The 7,500-nt window shown below is 38.6% G+C and overlaps 8 non-coding genes across 8 annotated transcripts; all 8 read left to right on the top strand.

Moving 5' to 3' along the window:
• Positions 1-148: 148 nt before the first annotated feature.
• On the top strand, positions 149-221 carry TRNAK-CUU (transfer RNA lysine (anticodon CUU)). The gene has a single exon. It is a non-coding gene; the product is annotated as a tRNA-Lys (tRNA).
• A 103-nt stretch (positions 222-324) lies between these two features.
• Positions 325-397, top strand: TRNAK-CUU (transfer RNA lysine (anticodon CUU)). Its single transcript has one exon. It is a non-coding gene; the product is annotated as a tRNA-Lys (tRNA).
• A 525-nt stretch (positions 398-922) lies between these two features.
• On the top strand, positions 923-995 carry TRNAK-CUU (transfer RNA lysine (anticodon CUU)). The gene has a single exon. It is a non-coding gene; the product is annotated as a tRNA-Lys (tRNA).
• Positions 996-1,427: 432 nt separating this feature from the next.
• Positions 1,428-1,500, top strand: TRNAK-CUU (transfer RNA lysine (anticodon CUU)). The gene has a single exon. It is a non-coding gene; the product is annotated as a tRNA-Lys (tRNA).
• A 2,618-nt stretch (positions 1,501-4,118) lies between these two features.
• Positions 4,119-4,191, top strand: TRNAK-CUU (transfer RNA lysine (anticodon CUU)). Its single transcript has one exon. It is a non-coding gene; the product is annotated as a tRNA-Lys (tRNA).
• Positions 4,192-4,294: 103 nt separating this feature from the next.
• TRNAK-CUU (transfer RNA lysine (anticodon CUU)) lies at positions 4,295-4,367 on the top strand. Its single transcript has one exon. It is a non-coding gene; the product is annotated as a tRNA-Lys (tRNA).
• Positions 4,368-4,892: 525 nt separating this feature from the next.
• On the top strand, positions 4,893-4,965 carry TRNAK-CUU (transfer RNA lysine (anticodon CUU)). The gene has a single exon. It is a non-coding gene; the product is annotated as a tRNA-Lys (tRNA).
• A 432-nt stretch (positions 4,966-5,397) lies between these two features.
• TRNAK-CUU (transfer RNA lysine (anticodon CUU)) lies at positions 5,398-5,470 on the top strand. The gene has a single exon. It is a non-coding gene; the product is annotated as a tRNA-Lys (tRNA).
• The last annotated feature ends 2,030 nt before the right edge of the window (positions 5,471-7,500 follow it).

Raw genomic sequence — 7,500 nt, 5'->3', positions numbered from 1 at the left:
TTTTCCACACAGGTTTAATCGGCTATTTCCTGATATTCTTCAATGCGTTCTGATATTGACTGGTAATTGTGTTTGATACTTTCTTACATCCTATCTGTGGAAAACGGCAGTGCAGGGATAGGGAAGAAAACTATAGGCATCCAAAGGAGCCCGGCTAGCTCAGTCGGTAGAGCATGAGACTCTTAATCTCATGGTCGTGGGTTCGAGCCCCACGTTGGGCGAAAAACAACTAAAATTGTAGTGCTTTTTGACCAAAAAAATACATCCTATCTGTGGAAAACGGCAGTGCAGGGATAGGGAAGAAAACTATAAGCATCCAAAGGAGCCCGGCTAGCTCAGTCGGTAGAGCATGAGACTCTTAATCTCAGGGTCGTGGGTTCGAGCCCCACGTTGGGCAAAAACAACTAAAATTGTAGTGCTTTTTGACCAAAAAAATACATCCTATCTGTGGAAAGCGGCAGTGCAGGGATAGGGAAGAAAACGTTGGGCGAAAACAACTAAAATTTTCGTGCTTTTTGACCAAAAAAATAGAAATTGAAAGTCTCTTTACAATATTTGCAATATTTTCATTGTTAACATGCAATATATGAATGCATGTCTGGATGATGTGTAATGGGGCAATACCACACCTTAATGTATTCACTGTAAAAGAAAAAGTATGTATCATCTTACTATAAAATAAAGTGGAGAAAACACAAATAAGACTTTTTTCCACACAGGTTTAATCGGCTATTTCCTGATATTCTTCAATGCGTTCAGATATTGACTGGTAATTGTGTTTGATACTTTCTTAGACTATTTCTGCCTCTGGCTGATGTGTATTTTCTTTCCAAACTCCACCAGAGCCTATGATTACACAGCATCCTATCTGTGGAAAACGGCAGTGCAGGGATAGGGAAGAAAACTATAAGCATCCAAAGGAGCCCGGCTAGCTCAGTCGGTAGAGCATGAGACTCTTAATCTCAGGGTCGTGGGTTCGAGCCCCACGTTGGGCGAAAACAACTAAAATTTTAGTGCTTTTTGACCAAAAAAATTGAAATTGAAAGTCTCTTTACAATATTTGCAATATTTTCATTGTTAACATGCAATATATGAATGCATGTCTGGATGATGTGTAATGGGGCAATACCACACCTTAATGTATTCACTATAAAAGAAAAAGTATGCATCATCTTACTATAAAATAAAGTGGAGAAAACACAAATAAGACTTTTTTCCACACAGGTTTAATCGGCTATTTCCTGATATTCTTCAATGCGTTCTGATATTGACAGGTAATTGTGTTTGATACTTTCTTAGACTATTTCTGCCTCTGGCTGATGTGTATTTTCTTTCCAAACTCCACCAGAGCCTATGATTACACAGCATCCTATCTGTGGAAAGCGGCAGTGCAGGGATAGGGAAGAAAACTATAGGCATCCAAAGGAGCCCGGCTAGCTCAGTCGGTAGAGCATGAGACTCTTAATCTCAGGGTCGTGGGTTCGAGCCCCACGTTGGGCGAAAACAACTAAAATTTTAGTGCTTTTTGACCAAAAAAATAGAAATTGAAAGTCTCTTTGCAATATTTTCATTGTTAACATGCAATATATGAATGCATGTCTGGATGATGTGTAATGGGGCAATACCATACCTTAATGTATTCACTGTAAAAGAAAAAGTATGCATCATCTTACTATAAAATAAAGTGGAGAAAACACAAATAAGACTTTTTTCCACACAGGTTTAATCGGCTATTTCCTGATATTCTTCAATGCGTTCTGATATTGACTGGTAATTGTGTTTGATACTTTCTTAGACTATTTCTGCCTCTGGCTGATGTGTATTTTCTTTCCAAACTCCACCAGAGCCTATGATTACACAGCATCCTATCTGTGGAAAGCGGCAGTGCAGGGATAGGGAAGAAAACTATAGGCATCCAAAGGAGCCCGGCTAGCTCAGTCGGTAGAGCATGAGACTCTTAATCTCAGGGTCGTAGGTGCGAAACCCACGTTGGGCGAAAACAACTAAAATTTTAGTGCTTTTTGACCAAAAAAATAGAAATTGAAAGTCTCTTTACAATATTTGCAATATTTTGATTGTTAACATGCAATATATGAATGCATGTCTGGATGATGTGTAATGGGGCAATACCACACCTTAATGTATTCACTGTAAAAGAAAAAGTATGTATCATCTTACTATAAAATAAAGTGGAGAAAACTCAAATAAGACTTTTTTCCACACAGGTTTAATCGGCTATTTCCTGATATTCTTCAATGCTTTCTGATATTGACTGGTAATTGTGTTTGATACTTTCTTAGACTATTTCTGCCTCTGGCTGATGTGTATTTTCTTTCCAAACTCCACCAGAGCCTATGATTACACAGCATCCTATCTGTGGAAAACGGCAGTGCAGGGATAGGGAAGAAAACTATAGGCATCCAAAGGAGCCCGGCTAGCTCAGTCGGTAGAGCATGAGACTCTTAATCTCAGGGTCGTGGGTGCGAGCCCCACGTTGGGCGAAAACAACTAAAATTTTAATGCTTTTTGACCAAAAAAATAGAAATTGAAAGTCTCTTTACAATATTTGCAATATTTTCATTGTTAACATGCAATATATGAATGCATGTCTGGATGATGTGTAATGGGGCAATACCACACCTTAATGTATTCACTGTAAAAGAAAAAGTATGTATCATCTTACTATAAAATAAAGTGGAGAAAACACAAATAAGACTTTTTTCCACACAGGTTTAATCGGCTATTTCCTGATATTCTTCAATGCGTTCTGATATTGACTGGTAATTGTGTTTGATACTTTCTTAGACTATTTCTGCCTCTGGCTGATGTGTATTTTCTTTCCAAACTCCACCAGAGCCTATGATTACACAGCATCCTATCTGTGGAAAACGGCAGTGCAGGGATAGGGAAGAAAACTATAGGCATCCAAAGGAGCCCGGCTAGCTCAGTCGGTAGAGCATGAGACTCTTAATCTCAGGGTCGTGGGTTTGAGCCCCACGTTGGGCGAAAACAACTAAAATTGTAGGACTTTTTGACCAAAAAAACACATCCTATCTGTGGAAAACGGCAGTGCAGGGATAGGGAAGAAAACTATAGGCATCCAAAGGAGCCCAGCTAGCTCAGTCGGTAGAGCATGAGACTCTTAATCTCAGGGTCGTGGGTTTGAGCCCCACGTTGGGCGAAAACAACTAAAATTTTAGTGCTTTTTGACCAAAAAAATAGAAATTGAAAGTCTCTTTACAATATTTGCAATATTTTCATTGTTAACATGCAATATATGAATGCATGTCTGGATGATGTGTAATGGGGCAATACCACACCTTAATGTATTCACTATAAAAGAAAAAGTATGCATCATCTTACTATAAAATAAAGTGGAGAAAACACAAATAAGACTTTTTTCCACACAGGTTTAATCGGCTATTTCCTGATATTCTTCAATGCGTTCTGATATTGACTGGTAATTGTGTTTGATACTTTCTTAGACTATTTCTGCCTCTGGCTGATGTGTATTTTCTTTCCAAACTCCACCAGAGCCTATGATTACACAGCATCCTATCTGTGGAAAGCGGCAGTGCAGGGATAGGGAAGAAAACTATAGGCATCCAAAAGAGCCCGGCTAGCTCAGTCGGTAGAGCATGAGACTCTTAATCTCAGGGTCGTGGGTTCAAGCCCCACGTTGGGCGAAAACAACTAAAATTTTCATGCTTTTTGACCAAAAAAATAGAAATTGAAAGTCTCTTTACAATATTTGCAATATTTTCATTGTTAACATGCAATATATGAATGCATGTCTGGATGATGTGTAATGGGGCAATACCACACCTTAATGTATTCACTGTAAAAGAAAAAGTATGTATCATCTTACTATAAAATAAAGTGGAGAAAACACAAATAAGACTTTTTTCCACACAGGTTTAATCGGCTATTTCCTGATATTCTTCAATGCGTTCGGATATTGACTGGTAATTGTGTTTGATACTTTCTTAGACTATTTCTGCCTCTGGCTGATGTGTATTTTCTTTCCAAACTCCACCAGAGCCTATGATTACACAGCATCCTATCTGTGGAAAACGGCAGTGCAGGGATAGGGAAGAAAACTATAGGCATCCAAAGGAGCCCGGCTAGCTCAGTCGGTAGAGCATGAGACTCTTAATCTCATGGTCGTGGGTTCGAGCCCCACGTTGGGCGAAAAACAACTAAAATTGTAGTGCTTTTTGACCAAAAAAATACATCCTATCTGTGGAAAACGGCAGTGCAGGGATAGGGAAGAAAACTATAAGCATCCAAAGGAGCCCGGCTAGCTCAGTCGGTAGAGCATGAGACTCTTAATCTCAGGGTCGTGGGTTCGAGCCCCACGTTGGGCAAAAACAACTAAAATTGTAGTGCTTTTTGACCAAAAAAATACATCCTATCTGTGGAAAGCGGCAGTGCAGGGATAGGGAAGAAAACGTTGGGCGAAAACAACTAAAATTTTCGTGCTTTTTGACCAAAAAAATAGAAATTGAAAGTCTCTTTACAATATTTGCAATATTTTCATTGTTAACATGCAATATATGAATGCATGTCTGGATGATGTGTAATGGGGCAATACCACACCTTAATGTATTCACTGTAAAAGAAAAAGTATGTATCATCTTACTATAAAATAAAGTGGAGAAAACACAAATAAGACTTTTTTCCACACAGGTTTAATCGGCTATTTCCTGATATTCTTCAATGCGTTCAGATATTGACTGGTAATTGTGTTTGATACTTTCTTAGACTATTTCTGCCTCTGGCTGATGTGTATTTTCTTTCCAAACTCCACCAGAGCCTATGATTACACAGCATCCTATCTGTGGAAAACGGCAGTGCAGGGATAGGGAAGAAAACTATAGGCATCCAAAGGAGCCCGGCTAGCTCAGTCGGTAGAGCATGAGACTCTTAATCTCAGGGTCGTGGGTTCGAGCCCCACGTTGGGCGAAAACAACTAAAATTTTAGTGCTTTTTGACCAAAAAAATTGAAATTGAAAGTCTCTTTACAATATTTGCAATATTTTCATTGTTAACATGCAATATATGAATGCATGTCTGGATGATGTGTAATGGGGCAATACCACACCTTAATGTATTCACTATAAAAGAAAAAGTATGCATCATCTTACTATAAAATAAAGTGGAGAAAACACAAATAAGACTTTTTTCCACACAGGTTTAATCGGCTATTTCCTGATATTCTTCAATGCGTTCTGATATTGACAGGTAATTGTGTTTGATACTTTCTTAGACTATTTCTGCCTCTGGCTGATGTGTATTTTCTTTCCAAACTCCACCAGAGCCTATGATTACACAGCATCCTATCTGTGGAAAGCGGCAGTGCAGGGATAGGGAAGAAAACTATAGGCATCCAAAGGAGCCCGGCTAGCTCAGTCGGTAGAGCATGAGACTCTTAATCTCAGGGTCGTGGGTTCGAGCCCCACGTTGGGCGAAAACAACTAAAATTTTAGTGCTTTTTGACCAAAAAAATAGAAATTGAAAGTCTCTTTGCAATATTTTCATTGTTAACATGCAATATATGAATGCATGTCTGGATGATGTGTAATGGGGCAATACCATACCTTAATGTATTCACTGTAAAAGAAAAAGTATGCATCATCTTACTATAAAATAAAGTGGAGAAAACACAAATAAGACTTTTTTCCACACAGGTTTAATCGGCTATTTCCTGATATTCTTCAATGCGTTCTGATATTGACTGGTAATTGTGTTTGATACTTTCTTAGACTATTTCTGCCTCTGGCTGATGTGTATTTTCTTTCCAAACTCCACCAGAGCCTATGATTACACAGCATCCTATCTGTGGAAAGCGGCAGTGCAGGGATAGGGAAGAAAACTATAGGCATCCAAAGGAGCCCGGCTAGCTCAGTCGGTAGAGCATGAGACTCTTAATCTCAGGGTCGTAGGTGCGAAACCCACGTTGGGCGAAAACAACTAAAATTTTAGTGCTTTTTGACCAAAAAAATAGAAATTGAAAGTCTCTTTACAATATTTGCAATATTTTGATTGTTAACATGCAATATATGAATGCATGTCTGGATGATGTGTAATGGGGCAATACCACACCTTAATGTATTCACTGTAAAAGAAAAAGTATGTATCATCTTACTATAAAATAAAGTGGAGAAAACTCAAATAAGACTTTTTTCCACACAGGTTTAATCGGCTATTTCCTGATATTCTTCAATGCTTTCTGATATTGACTGGTAATTGTGTTTGATACTTTCTTAGACTATTTCTGCCTCTGGCTGATGTGTATTTTCTTTCCAAACTCCACCAGAGCCTATGATTACACAGCATCCTATCTGTGGAAAACGGCAGTGCAGGGATAGGGAAGAAAACTATAGGCATCCAAAGGAGCCCGGCTAGCTCAGTCGGTAGAGCATGAGACTCTTAATCTCAGGGTCGTGGGTGCGAGCCCCACGTTGGGCGAAAACAACTAAAATTTTAATGCTTTTTGACCAAAAAAATAGAAATTGAAAGTCTCTTTACAATATTTGCAATATTTTCATTGTTAACATGCAATATATGAATGCATGTCTGGATGATGTGTAATGGGGCAATACCACACCTTAATGTATTCACTGTAAAAGAAAAAGTATGTATCATCTTACTATAAAATAAAGTGGAGAAAACACAAATAAGACTTTTTTCCACACAGGTTTAATCGGCTATTTCCTGATATTCTTCAATGCGTTCTGATATTGACTGGTAATTGTGTTTGATACTTTCTTAGACTATTTCTGCCTCTGGCTGATGTGTATTTTCTTTCCAAACTCCACCAGAGCCTATGATTACACAGCATCCTATCTGTGGAAAACGGCAGTGCAGGGATAGGGAAGAAAACTATAGGCATCCAAAGGAGCCCGGCTAGCTCAGTCGGTAGAGCATGAGACTCTTAATCTCAGGGTCGTGGGTTTGAGCCCCACGTTGGGCGAAAACAACTAAAATTGTAGGACTTTTTGACCAAAAAAACACATCCTATCTGTGGAAAACGGCAGTGCAGGGATAGGGAAGAAAACTATAGGCTGCCAAAGGAGCCCAGCTAGCTCAGTCGGTAGAGCATGAGACTCTTAATCTCAGGGTCGTGGGTTTGAGCCCCACGTTGGGCGAAAACAACTAAAATTTTAGTGCTTTTTGACCAAAAAAATAGAAATTGAAAGTCTCTTTACAATATTTGCAATATTTTCATTGTTAACATGCAATATATGAATGCATGTCTGGATGATGTGTAATGGGGCAATACCACACCTTAATGTATTCACTATAAAAGAAAAAGTATGCATCATCTTACTATAAAATAAAGTGGAGAAAACACAAATAAGACTTTTTTCCACACAGGTTTAATCGGCTATTTCCTGATATTCTTCAATGCGTTCTGATATTGACTGGTAATTGTGTTTGATACTTTCTTAGACTATTTCTGCCTCTGGCTGATGTGTATTTTCTTTCCAAACTCCA

This window comes from Ambystoma mexicanum, chromosome 4q, assembly GCF_040938575.1.
Source record: "Ambystoma mexicanum isolate Mex_15411 chromosome 4q, UKY_AmexF1_1, whole genome shotgun sequence".
NCBI classification, from domain to species: domain Eukaryota; kingdom Metazoa; phylum Chordata; class Amphibia; order Caudata; family Ambystomatidae; genus Ambystoma; species Ambystoma mexicanum.
This window is presented reverse-complemented; position numbering and strand designations above follow the sequence as displayed.